Source organism: Lissotriton helveticus, chromosome 1_1 (assembly GCF_964261635.1).
Source record: "Lissotriton helveticus chromosome 1_1, aLisHel1.1, whole genome shotgun sequence".
In the NCBI taxonomy this organism is placed as follows: Eukaryota; Metazoa; Chordata; class Amphibia; order Caudata; family Salamandridae; genus Lissotriton; species Lissotriton helveticus.
In genome coordinates, this window is record NC_136057.1 from 1,531,477,153 (window position 1) to 1,531,498,563 (window position 21,411).

Here is a 21,411-nt window from a genome sequence, read left to right on the forward strand (position 1 = left end):
ATCCAGAAGTGTGGGATTTAACTGGAAAAGAAGTAGGGTTGATGGCAGGTGTGGACCCAGTAAAAGTAACCGTAAAAGAAGGTGCTATTTTTCCACGAAGACAGTATGAAATGAGCCCAGAAATTAAATCAGGTGTCATAGCAGAAATAGAGCAAATGATCCAACAAGGAATTGTGAAAGAAATAATGAGAAGTCCTTGTAATTCACCCATAATTGGCATTAAGAAACCTAACGGGAAATATCGAATAGGACAGGACCTGAGAAAAATAAACAAAATATTGGTGCCTTGTTGTCCTGTAGTGCCGAACCCAGCAGTAATTCTGTATCAAATACTCTGGAATGCAGGATGGCTCACAGTGATTGATTTGTGTCATGCATTTGTCTCCATTCCATTACACCCAGACAGTCAATATCTCTTTTCATTTAAATTTGAAAATCGCATCTATGTGTGGAATCAAGACCCTAAAGTGTACACAGAAAGCGCTTCAATCTTTAATCCGATTTTGAAAAAGTGCCTAGAAACATTAGTGATGCCTAGAAGTTCAGTTTTAGTCCAATATATAGATGATTTATTAGTCGCCTCAAAAACACGAGAAGACTGTGTCCTAGATTCTATTGCATTGTTAAACCATTTGGCTGATGGAGGGCATAAGGTGTCACCAGAAAAACTACAATTTTGTCAAAACCAAGTTAAATATTTGGGACATTAATTAGAAACAGGAGTGAGGAAAGTGACACCTGAAAGGATTAAAATAATAAAACAGATGCAGTTACCTAAGACCCAGAAAGAAATCAGAATGTTTCTTGGTGTTGTAGGATATTGTAGGCAATGGATTGTAGGTTTTCCTTACTGGATAAACCATTGATACAAATGACGAGAAAACGAGCAAAAGATCCTGTAGAATGGGACAGTGCAAGCATGGGAGCTTTTTGAAAATTAAGAAATTGTCTATGCAAAGCCCCTGCTCTTGGAATGCCAGATTACATGAAAGAGTTTGCATTATTTGTTGTGAACAAGATAATTGTGCCTTGTCAGTACTGACCCAAAGACATGGTTTGAAGCAACGTTTAGTGGCATATTTTCCCACTACTTTGGACCCTGTACCATCTGCATTACCTGGTTGTTTGAAAGCAGTGGCTGCTGCTTGCACAAGTCTTGAACAAAGTGAATCTATTGTGATGGGACATCCTGTAAAAGTGCACATCTCTCATTCAGTGGAAATTCTTTTGACTAGAACAAGAACTTAGTACCTTACCCCAAGTCAAATGACAAAATATGAAATAATTATTTTGGGAGCAGAAAACGTAACAGTAATCAGGTGTACCATTTTGAATCCAGCATCCTTATTACCTAATGTGTATGGAGAAGAAGTGAGGGATGATATTGAACATGACTGTCTAGATGTTACTGAATATTGTACTAAACCTGGCCCAGACATACAGGAAGAACCACTGACCAATTGTGAAAATTAACTATTTGTAGATGTCTCGTGCATTAGGTATGAGGAAGGAGGGTTGAGTGCTGCTTATGCTGTTTTGACATTGGCTGGAATAGTCGAAGCATCCTAGTTACCTGGAGTCAAGCCTGCACAAAAAGCTGAATTGATTGCTTTAATTAAAGCTTGCAAAATTGGGAAAAATTGGAGAGTAACTATTTACACTGATAGCCAGTATGGTTACAGGGTTGTGCATAACTTTGGCCAACTTTGGATGCAAAGGGATTTTATATGACTTCTTTGGGAACCCCTATCAAAAATGGATAATATTTGAAATAGCTTTTAGAAGCAATACAATTGGCAAAAGAAGTGGCTGTGGTCAAATGTGCTGCACAACAGTCAGGAAATTACTGTAAGACTGCTGGTAATCGTTATGATGACCAGTTTGCTCAGTATTGTGCCAGAACTAAATTTGCTGTAAACAAGAAAATTGAAACAACAGGAATCAGATGCCAACTTATGCTTATCTCTGCCATAGAAACTTGGGATGAAGTAAGACCAACCACGGCTCGTGCAGGGCGTTACACCGGGCGGTGACGTGAGGCAGAGGAGGGGCAGGGTGGGGGGTTGTAAAATGCGGGATATGGACAATGTCAGGTAAGTACCGAAAAAATAAATAAAATGAATTTCGTTGCGTGCGCTGCATCACATTTGGCGATGCAGAGCGGGTAACGAAATTCGTTTTTTTTTTCCGGTACTTACCTGACATCGTCCATATCCTGCATTTTACAACCCCCCACCCTCCCCCTTCTCTGCCTGATGTCACCGCCCGGTGTAATGCCCTGCACGAGCCGTGGCTGAGTGAGACATTTACATGATGAGCTAGAAGTAAGTGAAAAGGAAGGGTGGATTAAAACAGGATGTCAAAGGAGGGAAGAAGATGGTGTTTGGATATATCAAGATGGCAGGCCAGTCATGCCAGACTATCTACTCTCACAACTAGCAAGAATATACCATGGGTAGGGATGCTATGATCAGACTTTTTAGACAGGACTGGTTCAATCCGAAGTTTTGGGGTTGTCGCAGAGACCCTGTGCCAGAGGTGCTTAATTTGTTAACAGAATACCCCGGTTGGAAGACAGTGGGCAGCTGGGGAAAAATTTGAAAGGCAGAAGGACCATTTGTAAGGTTGCAGGTTGACTTCATTCAGTTACCACCATCTAGAGGACTTAAGTACATTCTTGTTGTAGTGTGTTTGTTCTCACGGAAAATTTAATTTTGCCTTGTCATGTGTCCCTACGTGTTCCCCATTATATGTTATATGTGCATGATCCATATGCATATGTTCCCCCTTGACCGAATAAAGACGCAATTATAGTTGTGTCCAACTTTAGTATGCCAGTTATCCAGTCCTCGTGAAAGCAACGAGTATTAGGCCTATGTTGCCAACGTTTTACATTGTGCACGTTAATTCATTGAGTTGTCCCCGTTTCTAGGCCTCATAGGGCCCGGACACCAGATTCGAGCTTAAGTCTCCTGAAATCACTCCGAGGAGCGATACAGCCCCTCCCGCATTCCTGACCCTTCACTTACTTTCTGCCAAGCAGCGCGGTGCCCGGCCTGGCCTGCCTGCCCGTCTGCCAAGAATATGTTATGCCTCTAGTTATCAGTTCAGCTCCCCGGCTTCACATTCCTAAGCTAACGAACCGCATAAACATCTTCAGCTATAGTCTAGTCTTCCTGTCTCCATGCAAGAGAATTACTGAATTAGTATCCATAGAAGATTCATAGCACACGCAATACATGTAGAATATATGCATGCACCAGCCTTAGTGTCAAGTAGCCTTTGCCCTGATGACATTTAGATTCTATCAACATGTACTCCAAACACAAGATACCAGATATGCTATAGGTACATGTCGTCCTGACATCCCAGACTTTAGTCTCCTCTTCTAGTGCAGAAGTCAGAGCCCCCAGCTCTCCCCAGTTACACGTCATGGCCTGTTTGCGCGCACCAGTAGGTTAAAGGTTCCAGCTGCCCAGGTAGCCCCCTCCCTGTATCCACCCATTTATGACACTTCTGTGACGTTTACATCACATGTCTCCGTGCACGCCCTGTGCACGCCTTCTTTGTACGCTCATATGTTCTTATCTTTCGTTTTGTCACTTGTTACGCCTACAATGCAATGCAATTATACTGTTTTACTATATATACTGTATGATGTTAATGAGACGTGGCAGCTGCCATTCCATTTCATGCCATTACCCTTTTCCTTGTGTCTGTCCCTTCCTGAGCCTTTGCAGGTGATGGAACCCGATGGTCTATTGGCTCGAGCCATCTGATTAAAGCCCATTCTGACTCAGATATCACGGATCCTGCCTCTTATTTATTGAGCTATCTGTTTCAGTTAATGCATAGAAAAATAGTACCGGTAATTAATTATTTATTTACCACATAAATGGCGCCCGAATAGGTACGAGCCCCTTCCCCACGCGCCGGCGATGTAACGCAGGCCCCCTGACCCTTCTACAGCCGTGACGGAACCCTACGTGCACGTGCAGATATTTCTGCTTCAAGTCTCCCTCAGGCCCACGGAGGAGACGGAGACTGCGGTCCGGCATCCAGACGAGGCGGTGAGGAAGGCGGGTCGTCCCGACCAGAGCCCAAGCCGAGAGAGCAAGGTCCGAGGTATCCGGAGGCCCACCTGTAACCGAAGCCCGAAGCCCGAAGCGCATGCGTAGTGCGTAGCAGTATCCAGACGTCGTAGCAGTCCAGTCCAGTCCGAGGCCTTCAGTTTTGCTTCCCGGTGAGTACCGTTGCTGGGGGTATCTAGACGGGTGTTCATTAATTTGTGCCCGGTCCGACGGGTTTGGGTACACAGATCCGGTCCGACGTGTTCACCTAGGTGGATACGGTATGACGTGTCTCTTTAGGAGACCGGTATGTTCTGTACTGTTTTAGCAGTGCATCCAGTAATTCTAGTAAGTCCGTTCTCGGGAAATTCAAGTATTATGTTTTCAATGTATCAGGTAGTATTCTGTTCGAACTGTTATTAATGTGTTCTTGATGTCGTGGTATGAATGATTGTTTTGCTATTCATTACTGTGTTCATTGTGTATTGTGTTCAAGTTCAAGTACGGTTCAAATATGCCGCTGTTTTCGAAATTACGTCAGATAAAAACCAGAAAAGGGTTACTCGAAGAATCAGTTCCTGTCCCTCCTAGGGACAGTCCTGGACATTTCATGTATCATAAGCATGGCTTAGATGCCATACTGTATCTAGATTTATGGGTTGATTACACCAAACATCTCGAAGAGAAATATAGATGGCCTGTATCAGGAACATGGGATGCCGAGTGCATCATGAGAGTAGAAGAAGCATTATGGAAAAAGAAAGCCAGACAGTCCCAGAAGGATGCCATAGAATTATGGCGTAAAGAATCCCATAAAAGAACAGAGAAAGAATTCAGAAAAGCAGAATTAAGTAGAGAATCCTCCGAAAAAGGCCAAGAAAGGGAATTACTAGAAGAAGGTGAACGAGTTAGAGCAGAACAGTCAGACAGACAGAGAAATGCCCTTATTAAAGGTATGTATCCTCTTCTCGCCGAGGGTTTGCCGAAGGCGACCCCGGAAATATCCCGTAATTTACCGCCACTCTTGGTCCCGACTAAGCTACGTCATAAACCGACTGCAGCTGAAATTTTTCTTTCTTCCTATTTAGACGACACTGTCCCCGAATATGCTAATACAGATCCTACCCCGCCAGTCCAAGTTCAAGTCCAGCATCCTGTTAATAATGTAATTACTGTGCCTCCAGTCGTTGGTCCTGTCCATGCGCCAGTACCCCAGGATCAACCCCCATTACGTACCCCTACTTAGCCAGTCACGTTACCAGCAGCCGCACATTCGGTATTAGCTGACGATTCCAGTTCAGGAAGAGCAGGGGGAGGTACTCCTATCACCCCGCCTCAAACAAGGCGACGGACGCTGAGAGATGTAGCGTTACAGCGTACGCCAAAAACTGGCTACGTATGAAGCCCTCAGAAAGTATCTTACTGAGTGTGGACCTGATTGTAGATATGACCCTGTACCAGGCGAAGATAGCATGTTAATATATTCCATACGTTTACGTCGAGTTGCAAGCTTCCTGGTTACCATATCGAATATGGAACAACATCTAGACAGAATATATCACTTTATCCAAACAGGGGAGAATCCAGAAAGTATTCACGAAGCTATGGCACACAGGAAAGTCGAGATTCAAGGCATGATATTGCAATTTCTGATAAATTGTTTAATAAGAGAACAAGATTATCCTGATAAAAACAAAGAAGATATGAAAGTCCTGACAAGATGGAGTCACAATATAACAGAAGAAAAACACAGAACACAAAATTGTATAGAATCCATGTACAAAAAGATTCGTAAAGATTCGTAAAGAAATTATAAGTATACACCAAAAGGAGGAAGAAAAGAGAGTAGCCGAGAAAGAGAATGACTCTTCAGGCGAAGAGGTAGATAGCGAGAATCCCACCAGAATAGCGTATGTAGGCAGAACGAGATCTTCAGATAGACATTCACGTCTAGATTACAAGAAAGCTTTTCCTCCTCCCGTACCAGAACAGTGTTCTCTTGAACAAGTATTCCAGGCTACCGATAAAATTCTGAAATTACGAATAGGTTACAGTGAGCTTAGTACCATGCATGAACAAGAACTAGCCCGATCAGCAGTCCGATGGGTTAGTGATTCTGCCACGTTTCCAGACGAAGAAGTGGCCCAAATGTTTCTGAAGCTGCCCCCAGCCGAGCAGCGACTGGTGGGTATGTACATGATCCAGCACCTCATCACACTGTACGAGAGTCAGCATTCTGATCCAGGTCCCTTATATAATGTATTGAACGAATTACTCCTAAACAGATGGAAAGGTCTAGGTACCGATCTAATTAGCGTCATTTTAGAACAGCGCCACAAATACAGAACGTTCCTGACTCCGCATTTTGTTCCTGTTTCACCTCCATTCTACATAGACAGACAGAATCCATTACGAGAAGTACATCCAGTTAAGGGAGCGGGGGGTAATCTCGAACGAGTATTTGTTTACACCCCTATCACGAAAATAGAACTACTAGAAATGAAAAAGTTAATACCCTGTCACGATAAAGATCCAGCAGGGTCCCACCGTGAATTAAAAGACATGCTCCGTATGGGAGAATACACGTATCCTGATATCATCAAAATGTTAAAGGTCCTGTTGCCTGAGGGCATATATGAAAAACTTAAAGAAAAAGAATGGGAGGTGGGAGAGAAAAAGATAGATTGGACCGCGTTAGAGAACGAGGATAATGCACGAGTCCCAGGTACTGGTCTTGGGGATAGAGCCAAAGAATTGCCTGAACTGTTAATACAAGTCTTGCCAAGATTGCTAGCCACGAAAAAGGAAGATTGGGATGCCATCTCAGCCTGTAAACAGAAACAAGACGAAGACACTAGTGATTTTTATTCCAGATTTGAGAAATGTTTCATTATTAATAGCGGTCTGAAAACAAGTAGTGAATCGTATCCACATCTTTTTGTTACCAAACTAGTTAAAAATTCTTTACCGCAAGTTAAAAATCGAGTATTGAAAGTCGAGAGTACTTGGCAAGCTAATACCCCGTCCCAAATGCTCCAGATGTTACAGTATCACCAGAACAGAATCAGGGAAGAGCAAGAACACGAAAGGAGACGTATGAAAGACACGAAAATGAAAGTACTAGTTGCACAGTCCGTTCCACAAGACAGTCAGAAGAGGGGTCCGAATCAGACTAGTCATTCTGCAGCTCCTGTTAAAGGGACATGCAATTACTGTAAACAGCCAGGTCATTATATAAACGAATGTGCAGTTGTAAAACACAACATAGCTACAGGTAAGACGAAAGAGAGACCACGTCCTCCTAGACAAGAACATGTTCCGCAGAATGCCCAGCCACCGCAGAACGCACAACAGACAGTAACAGTACCGCAGCCTATAGCTGCCACACAACACGTTACACAACAGATGTACCAGTACGCACAGTCAGATTATCCAGAATATCAGCAGTATTCATGAAACAGCCTAGAGAGGGAGGTTGGCTTGCCTCTCATCGAGATTCCTGTAGATCAAGAGGGTCCCTATGTACACAGTCAGGTATTAGGGAAAGACAGAAAGTTTCTGATTGATACAGGGGCAAGTAGGACTACCATCAGTCATGACGAGGTTCCAGGGGCTCCACTCTCAGGCTCAAGAAACGTTTCCCTGGGATTTTCAGGAAAGCCTATTGTTAACGAAATATCGAAACCAGTTTCCCTAGAAGTTGGTCCATTGTCCCGAACTACAGACTTGTTACTTACAAATCATGTCCTGAAAATTTACTAGGTATTAAAACATTGAAAGAATTAGGTGCAGTGATATGCTGTTCTCCGGAAGGAGTGAGATTGTTTTACGTGATTTTAAAGGTCATTATGTGTTAGGAGATTTTGATCCAAGATTACTGAATGTACCACAGCATTTATGGGCGCAAGGTCCAACTGATGTAGGTTGTATGCACATTACACCTTATCGTGTCACTCTGAAACAAGGTGTTGTATTACCACGAATCCGACAGTACAAATTGCCACCCGAGGCTGTAGCAGCCTTATCGAAAATTATTGACGAGCTCATTGCTCAAGGAGTGGTTGTAGAAACTGACTCAAATGTATGTAATTCTCCTATCATTCCGATTCTTAAACGTACTGATCCAAATGCACCTCCAGTATATCGATTAGTGATTGACCTTCGAGAACTTAATAAATGTATCATACCCCAGTACCCTGTGGTTCCAGATATCTCTTCCCTATTGACTGCCATTGATTCTGAAGCTACGTTCTTTACAGTTATTGATCTCAAGAACGCATTCTTTAGTGTTCCCATTCATCCAGACAGCCAGTTCCTTTTCGGATTCTGTTTAAATGGAAGAAGCTATAAATTCACACGAGCTCCTCAAGGTTTTACAGAAAGTCCTAGTATTTACAGTCAAGCACTTAAGAGACAACTAGACAGTATTCACATGCCAACTGACACTGCCCTGCTCCAGTATGTCGATGATCTATTAATCACAGCCCGTACAGAACGTGACTGCGAACGTGCGTCACTTACAGTCCTGTATTTTCTGGCCGAGATGGGGCACAAGGTGTCCCCTTCGAAACTGCAATTCTGTGTCCAGCAAGTGGTATACCTTGGACACTTACTGTCCAAGAGGGGTACACAGTTGACACCTGACCGTATCCAGTTAATAGCACATCTTCCACAGCCCAAGACACAGAAGGAGGTACGAGCTTTTATCGGCCTCACTTCTTACTGCAGACAATGGATTCCTCAGTATGCATATCTAGCTAAACCACTGATACAGTTAACGACACAGGAGGCAGCGACATCGACTGTCCTCCCTTGGACCCAGGAACATACACTTGTTTTTAACGAGTTAAAGAAAGCTTTATGTAATGCACCTGTGTTAGCGACACCAAACTACAGTAAGCCTTTTACACTTTTTGTCACTGAACGTGATGGTACAGCATTGTCTGTTCTCACGCAAGATCAAGCAGGACAACACAAGCCTTGTGCTTATTTTTCTAGCACATTAGATCCAGTAGCCCAGGCTCTGCCTGCGTGCCTCAAGTCAGTTGCAGCCACAGCTCTAGCTATCAGACAAAGTGATTCCATAGTGTTAGGACACTCCCTGACAGTACAAGTTCCACACTCCGTGGAAGTTCTTTTAAACCGAACACAGACTCAGCACTTGACAATTGCACGTTTAACCGGATATGAACTGACACTGTTTCAGCCACACATAGAAATCAGACGCTGCAACATTTTAAATCCTGCTACACTGTTACCCTCGATTACATCAAATCCTGCCACACATGATTGCGTGGAAGTTATTAACACCATGACAAAGCCAAGACAAGACTTGACAGACATTGCATTACCTGATCCCGACCTGACACTTTATGTGGATGGTTCATGTATGAGAACAAGTACAGGAGAGTTAGTAGCCGCGTATGCAGTGACTACTGAAACTGAAGTTATAGAAACGCATCGTATTGACACCCTGTCTGCTCAAGCAGCAGAGCTCATTGCTCTGACCCAAGCCTGCATACTAGCTAAGAACCTGAAAGTAAATATATATACAGATTCACGTTATGCATTCGGAGTCGTACACGACTTTGGAGTACTCTGGCAAGAAAGAGGTTTCATGACCTCTCATGGAGCCAAGATTCAGCATGGCCCCCTCATTCAAGCTTTGTTAGAAGCAATACATTTACCGAAAGCCATTGCCATTATGAAGTGCAAAGCACATACGAAAGCCACTGACACCATTTCCCAAGGTAACGATCTAGCAGATCGAACAGCCAAGCTTACAGCTCAGACTCCAGACACTCCAGTTAACACGACAAAGACAGATGTTCCAGATCAGACTACTTGTATGACAGTTAAAGACCCTACACGAGATGTACTAGACATACAGACACATGCTACCCCAGACGAAATCAAGAAATGGTCTGAACAAGGAGGGGTCCAGACAGATCAAGGATGGTTGACGAAGGGAAAAGCCACATGGTTTCTCCCCGACTCTATGGTTCAAGTCATTATTAACACCGCACATAGTCCAGCACATTTAGGAGAAAAAGCCATGTTAGACAGTATCCAGAATATTTGGTTTAACAAGCATTTACGAGCAGCAGCCAAGCAGAAAGTACGTACCTGCATGATATGTTGTCAATTCAATCCAGGTAAAGGTGTTCCGGTGGAACAAGGTGGATTCCATCCTCCTGACCACCCTTTTGAAGTCCTCCAGATGGATTATATTCAGATGGATCGATGCCGAGGTTTCAAGTATGTCCTCGTAGTAGTATGCGCTTTGTCCAGATGGACAGAAGCATATCCAGTCCCAGATTACACTGCCGCGACCACTGCCAGGCAGTTGGTTCGTGAGTATTTCCCGCGCTATGGTTTACCCAGGGTCGTGTATTCAGACAACGGCCAGCCATTTTCATCCGAACTCATGAAACAAGTATCTCTTCTGTTAGGGTACCAGTGGAAGTTCCACTGTGTGCGACATCCCGAGGCAGCTGGCCTCGTCGAGAGACATAATTAGACTCTGAAAATCCGCATTGCAAAGGTTTGTGCCGAAAAAGGCATAGATTGGATGGTAGCTCTGCCAGTCGCCCTTTTTTACATGAGAATGGTCGCTCACTCCCGTTCAGGTCTGTCACCCTTCGAGGATGTTTTCGGTCGTCCCCGAACATGTGGGGTACACCTATGCCACGTAAAATTACCGATGTAGACAGTAATATGCTGACAGATTACCTAGCTTCCTTGATGTCTGCACTACTCTCTTGTTGTTCACAGGTTGCGGCTGCCTTTCCAGACAACACTCAAGTGAAACCGCACGAGGTCATACCAGGCGACCTCGTACATGTAAGGAACTTTGATCGTTCAAGTCCGCTGGAGCCCCGCTGGAAAGAGCCGAAACTAGTTCTGATGACCACAAGGACCACCGTAAAAGTGGAGGGCCGCAAGGGATGGCTCCACTCCAGTCACATCAAGCATTTTCATGGACTCCGTCCAAAGACTTTTTTCAAGGACTGCCCCGATACTGACTCTAAACTCCCCCTGTTAGAGAAAACTCCGCAGCAGGAGTATAAACTTAAGCTCAGGTCTAGCAAGTCAGACAGTTTAATTGTTTAAGTCCCTCTCGGGTGAAGCGGTTAGACAGGTTCCTGACATGTATGAGATAGACCCCCATAGTGAGAGAGTTAGACGAAACTCCAAGAAAATACGTTACTGTAAAAATCTGCGCAGCAGATGTATCGTCACTTTATTGTTTATGTTATTTCTGAGTCTTACGATTACATTCATAAGTTATGTTTTACATGTATATTTTCCTCCTATTGATTCACATGTACATTTGTCTTCTAATGATACAGTAGAGCACACTTTTAGTGAACTACCTCCTCACGAGTTATCCTACAGACTTGCCATGCGCAACAATACTTTTATCCGAATGTTACACTATTCACACCAGACTAGCAATGCCACTAATTGTTGGGTGTGTGGTCGACTCCCCCCTTTCCAGACACCGAAGGGAGTTCTGCCACTCTTTCCCTATCCGTTTTCACACAATGGCTCGTGTGGAGCATGGTTTACGATAACATCATCCTCCGACGACAAGTCCCTTCTGAATAGAACATGTTTCCCAGACAAGGAAGGTCTGTCCCATAAAACAGGGTTAGATCTAGAAAATGAAGTATATGATCTAGGTAATTATTCCTCGAATTTCATGGTTTTGAATGTTCAGTCCGAGACTACTCCAGACTTGCCTGCTATTACAGTCCTACCAGTGAAAGGCGAATTATGTGTTAGAAGGAATGGTTCAGTACATCTAGGACACAGTGATTGTACTACTGTGGTCGAGTATAGTGACAGTGGGAAGTCTAATTTCAAAGCCTCACGTCATTCGTATTTTGTATGTGGTCAGACCGCATATGTACATCTGCCCCTAGATTGGGATGGAACATGTTACATTGCCTTCCTACTGCCACCAGTTTTCCTAGCCCCATCTGATTATCACAGAAACACACATCTAGTACACGTCAGACATAGAAGGGAGATCGAGTCCCCAATTGTCGATCAAACTGAAACTGCCTTAGAACAGTATACAGACTTCAATAAAGGTTTCTTTTTCTTCATAGGTCCTGTCCAGAATAGTAAGCTAATACGTAGGCTAACCAGAACCCTTAAAGCAGTAGTGAATGAGACTACTTCCGCTCTAGGTAACTTAACCGAAGAACAATCTGCTATGAGATTTGTTGTCCTTCAAAACCGCCTTGTCCTTGACGTCATACTGGCCGATAGGGGCGGAGCTTGTAGAGTCATCGGATCTAGTTGTTGCATTTTCATTCCTAATAACGCACCGTCTGTTTATTCAGCTATAACCAGACTTCACAAGATAGCCCATCAGTTACACCAGAATCCAGGCACCTGGACATGGTCCGGTTGGCTCTGGAGTATAATATCTGCCTGGGGATGGAAAGTACTGTCATTCCTAGGAGTAGTAGTAATGATCATATTCAGTTGTTGTCTATGTTTACAATGTGGCCCTGCGATTTGCGGCTTGTGCGCTACCTCTTGTATTCCAAGTCCTAAGTCCCGTTCCAAGAAGATAAGAGACGAGCAAATGATGCTATATGAACAGATAGATGGTATCATGAATATTGATGTTTCCTGAAGGAAACGTAGGGAACAAGGAGGGAATGAGGAAAATTGAATTTTGCCTTGTCATGTGTCCCTACGTGTTCCCCATTATATGTTATATGTGCATGATCAATATGCATATGTTCCCCCTTGACCGAATAAAGACGCAATTATAGTTGTGTCCAACGTTAGTATGCCCGTTATCCAGTCCTCGTGAAAGCAACGAGTATTAGGCCTATGTTGCCAACGTTTTACATTGTGCACGTTAATTCATTGAGTTGTCCCCGTTTCTAGGCCTCATAGGGCCCGGACACCAGATTCGAGCTCAAGTCTCCTGAAATCACTCCGAGGAGCGATACAGCCCCTCCCGCATTCCTGACCCTTCACTTACTTTCTGCCAAGCAGCGCGGTGCCCGGCCTGGCCTGCCTGCCCGTCTACCAAGAATATGTTATGCCTCTAGTTATCAGTTCAGCTCCCCGGCTTCACATTCCTAAGCTAACGAACCGCATAAACATCTTCAGCTATAGTCTAGTCTTCCTGTCTCCATGCAAGAGAATTACTGAATTAGTATCCATAGAAGATTCATAGCACACGCAATACATGTAGAATATATGCATGCACCAGCCTTAGTGTCAAGTAGCCTTTGCCCTGATGACATTTAGATTCTATCAACATGTACTCCAAACACAAGATACCAGATATGCTATAGGTACATGTCGTCCTGACATCCCAGACTTTAGTCTCCTCTTCTAGTGCAGAAGTCAGAGCCCCCAGCTCTCCCCAGTTACACGTCATGGCCCGTTTGCGCGCACCAGTAGGTTAAAGGTTCCAGCTGCCCAGGTAGCCCCCTCCATGTATCCACCCATTTATGACACTTCTGTGACGTTTACATCACATGTCTCCGTGCACGCCCTGTGCACGCCTTCTTTGTACGCTCATATGTTCTTATCTTTCGTTTTGTCACTTGTTACGCCTACTGTATGCAATGCAATTATACTGTTTTACTATATATACTGTATGATGTTAATGAGACGTGGCAGCTGCCATTCCATTTCATGCCATTCCCCTTTTCCTTGTGTCTGTCCCTTCCTGAGCCTTTGCAGGTGATGGAACCCGATGGTCTATTGGCTCGAGCCATCTGATTAAAGCCCATTCTGACTCAGATATCACGGATCCTGCCTCTTATTTATTGAGCTATCTGTTTCAGTTAATGCATAGAAAAATAGTACCGGTAATTAATTATTTATTTACCACAGGTGGGTGAAGGCATATCCAACTAAGAGAAATGACAGCATAACAGTTGCCAAATTTTTATTGAGGGAACTCATACCATGTGTTGGTTTTCCAGTAACTGTGGAATCAGGTAGAAGATCTCACTTCAATAAGGAAATCATTTGATTGATCTGTGAAGCATTCAAGATTGAACAGAAACTGCACTGTGCTTACTGCCCAGAGGCTTCTGGGGTGGTGGAAAAACTGAATGGCACAATGAAATCAAGATTGGGAAAGGTGTGCACATCTACATCACTGTGTTGGTCAGATGCATGGTCTCTTGTTCTGAAAGGACTCAGAAACAATCCTGAGATAAACACAGAGTTGAGTCCCCATGAAGTACTCATGGGAAGAACAATGAGATTAGCCTTCATACCTGGACACAGACTGTTAAGCATAACTGGTGATCTGGTATTGGACTATTGAAAAAGATTGGCTGACCTAGTGTGTTCTGTCTCTCACCAGGTTGGAGAAGACGCAGAAGCCAAGCAGCCGGATCAAGCATATAACCTAAATCCTGGAGACTGGGTGGTGATAAAGAATCACACCTGAGAGACGTGTCTGGCACCCAGGTGGAGTACCCCAAAACAAGTTATACTGGTTACAACAGCAGTGAAATGTGCAGGACTGTCTAATTGGATACATGCCAGCCATACCAAAAGTACCAGCTCCTGATGAAGAAACTAAACAACAAGAAATAGAAGTTGAAGGTGCAGAAGGTTGTGCAGCTGTAGATCCAAGAATAACAAACTCTGAAGTAGCTGATCAAGAACAACCAAGCACTGGTCAGGGGGGTTGGGTATCAGCAATTGACATACCCACTGTGGAAATAAGAACCAGAAGCAAAAAAAAAATTAGAGAAGATTGAAACTAGAAAGGACCAGAAAGGTATAGAAGATCAAACTCCGGAAACAAAATTCAAGATTGTTGAAGACCTTGAGCAGGAACAGATAGGGAAAGAGAAGTACACTCAGTATGCGATAAGTGTTGAATTGGGATTCCTTTACTAGGTCCTTGGCTATGGACATCTGATTTATTATGTCTGACTAATTTGTGCCGCTTTGAATTTTGTTTTTAGAACTGACTTCACTTCTGCTTGCAGGACCTGATTATTAGTCCCCTATGAGGTAACTTTATTCCTGGTTTTAAATAATTTTGTCTCCTGGTGATTAGTTTTTACATCTAGATGTTAGACTATATCTGTTATGATGAATAGGGTATTAGGACTATAAACGACAGCACTTAATAACAATTGTTCGTGCTATGCTGTAGATTGTGGGCCCCTGATATATGGTATTGTTGATTTGATGATGAAGAAATTCCTATTTGCATTTTCTCTTCTACCGTATTTCAGATATTTGACTACATACTACAAAATACTGAAGGATACGTGCTTTATACAGAGCCCCGAGGATATAGCGGCATGGATTAGCAAATTGAGCCGCACAAATATGGAAATTTAGCGGCACAAATATGGAAATTTAGCGGCAATTTTGTGTCATTTTATTTGGCAGTTTTTCCTACAACAAATACATATATCTTCTTTTTTGAGTTATTTAACAACATGAAGCTATGTGTATTTGGTTTATTTACAATATAGACACTTTGTTTGGCTTCAAGGCTGCATATAGGACATAAACATGTTAATGAATAAATGCCCACGGGACATGTATGCTTGTCGTGTTAATCTTGCAGTTCTTCTGAGCAATCCAAATCTAGCCCAATATTGTGCTACTGATTATAATGCAAAAACAATAATGCCTGGATGGATTTCTCTTAGAGGGACCATCGTCTGGCTGACAAAATAATTTTGTAGATGCTGTTGCTCCTTTCAGCATCTGCAGAACTGGTCACACAGTCCTTGTACACAGTTGCAAGCTGTGAAAGGACTGGAATGTGGTCAGCCATCCCACGCCAAAAGAGGTCAGTGTCAATCACCCCAAAAACAGATGCCTGTACTGCTTCTGAGCCTACATGTTCAAAGTAGAGGCAAAGCTCCTGATCGGGAACTTCGCTGAAACCAGGGATGTCAGAATATGCACTCTTGTCCTTAGGCAGGATGCAGAGTCATGCAGGACTGAAAAGGCGCACTTGCTTCAGGAACCCAATGCCTGGTTGGGCCTCCCCTATGTATTTGCCCGCCTTTTCCAGAGAATTTTCAAAAGCTTCATTAAGCTTGGCTATTATCTTTTTTTTCTGTGTGAGAGTTCATTTAGCCCCTGCAGTGGTCTGTAAAAATGGTTGTAATGACTCCAGAGTGAGGACTGAATTGTTTGTTAGGTCAATGTGAAAGTCCTCCAAATAATCACACACCTTCATTGTCACTGATGTCTGACTCTGGAATAAGTCCATCAGATGTAAAATGTTTTGCCATTTTTCGGCCACAATGTCCAATTGCACTTTGTTGCAGTTTCTTTGGTCGCTGTTTAAAATCCTTTGCAGATTTTCAAGGGAATCTGGGGGAGACTTGCTGATTTGAATCTCAGACTCAACAAACCCAGCATAGGCCTCAAAATGCTTGTAATGGTACTGGACAGCAGCAACCCAAGAATGCCACCGGGTACTGCAGGGGTCAGGTGCCATCTGTGGTTTCATCCCATGGTTCTCAGCAAGATGGTGCAGGTACCTTCTCTTTCTGCTACCGGCCATGTAAAAGATGCACGAGAAATACAGAAGGAAAGCATTTAGCTCCACAAAAGGCCTCCTAAGTGACTCTCCAATAAGGTTCATTATGTGTGCCAAGCAGGTGATATGTATGGAGTTTGTGTACAGATTTCTCAACAGAGTGTTGTATGCCTTGAGCATGTATGCCACATTGTCAGTGTTAAAGGAAATAACGTCCTGAAAGGCCATGCTGTACTCTGTGAGCACCTTCACAACTGCTTGCGCTACAGTCCCATGGTTGCACAGTGAGAGGAACACTGTGTCTGCTAGGTGGGTGTGGATCTTATGGCCACCCTGCGCAGAGAGCACTGCAAATAACACATTCAATACACAACACCCTTCGACATCAGGTGTTTCATAACACTGATCTTCTGATCTTGCAAGTGTTCTTTCAGCTCATTCTTTGCAACTATATATCTCTCTGGGAGATAACGTTCTTGAAGCTGATGACTCCCAGGTATCACTCCACCATTTCGTACTCGCTCATGGAGAAACATGCGCAACACAGGGTGGTCGGTTTCGCTCAGCGGACTGTTCAGCGCTGTGCAGACATTGACCCACTCACTTATGATTTCCTAGCTTGAGGCACCGGCAGCTCTACTCTTTGTGAAAAGGGAGTTCACAGTCATCTGACGGGCACGTTTTGGCGAAGATTGAGGATCTGGATCATCTGAACAGCACTTCAAGTGTTTTTGGGACCGCACATGCATATCAACTGTGTGTTTCCGGATGTGGTCCACCACCACATTGCACACACTGCAAAACAGCACGCCACCATCAGCATGCATCACGGCGCTGTACTCTTTGACACGATCTGCTGCAGTTATATGGGTAGGTAGATGTGATCAGTGTTTCACAGTCTTCACAGGCTGCAGAAACTTCTCCATCCTGCTTTTGTTGTAGTGGTTTGTTGCTCCCTTGGTATCCAAAAGATCTCAGGCTTGTAGCTCACTCACGTACAAATATATTTGGTGTTAATAGATGTGTTCCAAAGGGGAAAAGGACATTGCAATTCTTGGATGTAAAGTTAAGAAAACGTAGGGTAAACGTGATTAAAAATGCACGCATCTCTGAAGCAAAGTTGCATACATGGCACATTAACATACAGGTAGGCAGAGGTCTTTCGAAGTGAAATGGCACACTTGTGTGGTCCTACTAGGAAACTTTGAGTCGTCTGTGGAGGGCAGTGGGGGTGTGAGGTAAACATAAAAAACATAAGGCAAAAGTGTTTTCCCCCCAAAAAACATCTGTGCCCCTAAGTGCTTGCAAATAAAATATCACATTTGGGCAAAACGGGAAGAAGGGGAAGGATGAGCCACCTGCAAAGAAAGTGAAACCTAACCGCTCAAAACAAATTTGTACAAGTGTACTTTGTAGGAGCACATAAGCCTGCGTTTACACTTGGGGGCGGGGGCCAACTGTGCTTAACGGGTGTCTAGGGAAAATCCCAAGATAGCCCCAAACCACCCCCAAGAAATACAAAAAACAAAATTACAAGTATGAAACCCACATGATCACGCAGAATCCCATCACCAAACCATGCACAGCGCTCCGACCCATCGCAAGTAGGACTTCACAAATATGGGTGGCGACCTTAAGCTTCTGCGCTATAGCATATGTGATATTCATCTCCCCGGAAGTGTACAGAAACCAAAACTTACCCATTCTGTGCAGCATATATTAGTTGCCAGATGGCCCAATGGCTCTCCAACCAGCAGATTCTTCCCTCCGGGACTCTACAAAAAGAAGAAAAAAGAGTTACAGCAGGCTTCGCTATCCCATCCCCTGACACCTAGCCCACATCACTGCCACCTCCCCCACTACGCCTCTTCAAAAACCACAGCATCCCCATGTGCCCCCTGGGCCCGCATGACCAGCTGGCCCCAAAAAGATGCCCCCCTGGGCCCACCGCACAACGGGCATGCGGCGGGGACAAAATTTACCTGCGCTCTGCACCGGCTCTTGAACCAGTAGATTCTTTCCTCCGGGACTCTACAAAAAGAAGACAAAAGAGTTACAGCAGGCTTGACGCGACACCCCCATGTGCCCCCTAGGCCTGCATGACCAGCATTTTTTTTTAAATTATGCCCCCCAGGGCCTGCCACCTGGGGGCCATTTTTAAAAAAAATAGTTACATGCTCGGCCCACTGCGTGCCAGGTATGCGGCAGGCTTAGTGTCATTCTGAAATTATTTGTAAAGAAATGCCCCCCTGGACCCGCCGCTTGCCTGGTGTGCGGCGGGCCCACGCGGGCCCAGAATGACACTGGGCCCGTCGCACACCTGGCACGCAACTATTTTAAAAAATTGACCCCCATGGCCCGCCGCATGTGCGGCGGGCCCACAATGACACTGGGCCCGCCACACACCGGGCATGCGGCGGGCCCAGCATCTTACTATTGTTAAAAAATGGCCCTCAGGACCCCCCGCTTGCCCCAGTGTGTGGCAGGCCCTCAATGACACAGGGCCCGCCGCACACCCGGCACTCGGCAGGCCCATCATGTAACAATTTTTAAAAAATGTCCCCCAGGGCCCGCCGCATGCCCTTGTTTCGGCGGGCCCGCAATAACACAGAGCCCGCCGCACAGGGGCACGTGGCGGGCCCAGCATGTAACAATTTTTTTAAAATGGCCCACAGGGCCTGCCGTGTGCCCCTGTGCGGCAGGCCCACAATTGACCAGAACCTTTCTCTTATCTCCCACATAAAAAACTCGTCCAAAAGCACTCTCTTCACTCTCCATCACCTCAAGAAATTAAAACCCTTAATTCATGCTGATGACTTTAGATCAGCTGTCCAATCACTGGTCCTGTCTAAAATCGACTATGGTAACGCCATTCTCTCTGGAACACCTAAAGGCCACTTAACCGCAATAAAATCTGTTCTTAACTTCATTGCTAGGCTTGTTACAGACCTCAAACGGTTCAATCACATCCCCCTACCCTTAAAGCCCTCAATTGGCTTCCAATTGAAGGCAGAGCTACATACAATATCTCTTGCATTATGCACAAAGCCCTGCATCAACACACCCCTCAAAGCGGGCTGCTCTTAAACACTGAGGAGCTCAAACACTCTCGTTCTTGTCCCTCCTCTGTTAAACAAGAAATCCACTCAATCACGCTCCTTCTCCGGAAATGCGCCTACCATCTGTAACGCACTCCCTAAAGAACTTTGTTGCAACCCCTCCTACTTCAGCTTAAAAAAAGACCTCAATCTATACTTTCTCTGCAAATTCTGGGGTCCTTAACCCCTTCTCTGGGCTCATATCCCAACCCGGTTTCCTACAGTTTTGTATCCCCCCTTCTGATCTCCTGAAGCTCTATCTACACCCCCTTTTCAACTTTCTACGTTTCTTCTCCTTCAATCTCACTAATCCCCTTCATAGGCCCTGCCTGACATACTTGGTATGTCCTTACCCCCTGCACAGCCTCTCACAATTCTTACATCCTGCCCCCCTCTTCTCTATGCCCCCTGCTCCACGACAACCTCTCTTCTCTTGACTTGCAGTTGACAATTACAATTTGTTGTAACCAGATTGTATAAATTGAGCTGTTATCTTACCTAAACTTATACTTTCTCGCCGGGCCAGTCCCTGTTCCACCGCAGCTGAGTGCTGTTTGTGTGGAGGGACGAGGCTCCGCCCCCCAACACTAATCACTTCTGGTTGCGGGCAGCTGTTAAGCAACAGGCGTGTTTGTCCGAGCAATGATTGATGGCAGCAAGTCGCTAGGCGAGGTCACCAGAGGTGCAGACGGCACTGCACAACAGTGGGGGTGCTACTATTTGCTTATTTTAAAAAAGTTTTAACATATTGTAGTAGCGATCCTAATTTTTAGCTTGTTCTTACTTGCACTTGTACTTTCTCGCCGAGTCGGTCTCTGTTCCACAGCAGCTGAGTGCTGTTTGCGTGGAGGGACAATGCTCTGCCCCCCAACACTAATCACTTGCGGTTGGGGGCAGCTCTTAAGCAGCATGTGTATCTGGCCACGCATCCTGGTCCAGACACGACTGACTAGCTTTGAAGACAAAATCTTGCACCACAGTACACAATTGCTTGTCGGCTCTCGATCAGCCCACTAGCCTGTGCACGGATTGTAACTGGGCACCAGATGAGGCTGGAGCCCAGTGTTATTCAATAGCTGCAGAAAGAGGGCAGAGCAAGCCTAAGGATAACATGTAGTGCTTGCTTAATTAATTGCAGATCCCTGTCTAAACATGCAGAGGATCTTTGGCTACTTCTGGCCGAGATGGAGTTGAAGATCATGTTTCTAACTGAAACATGGCTGAAAGATGAGGCTCTTACTGCTGTGGCACTTGCCGTTCCGGCAGATTTTAGAATATGCTGTGCGAACAGGCAAGGAGAAAAAAGAGGAGGTGGAGTGGCGATTATTACGAAAGACTCCTGGGAAATTGCATGCTCATCAGTGGCGAATATGGGTGTAATTGAAGGTCTTAACTTTAGTATTAAGTTGAACCCCACAACCTCCTTTGCAGGTCTGTTATTATACAGACCACCTGACTGCATACCTCATATTCACGTAGAACTCGGAAATTACATTGCGCAGAAATCTCTTATATTCATCAATTTTACTGTACTGGGGGATTTCAATCTGCACATAGATGACCCCTCCTGCACTCAAGCCAAGCAGGTAGTTTCCTTTCTCGAAGGGGCCAATCTACCCCTAGTTGTTAACTTTCCCACTCACAAAGCAGGGCATATCTTGTACCTTGGCTTTTCTAACATACCGTCTCTAAAAAGCAAAGCCCCGAGACAGCTGGTATGGTCTGA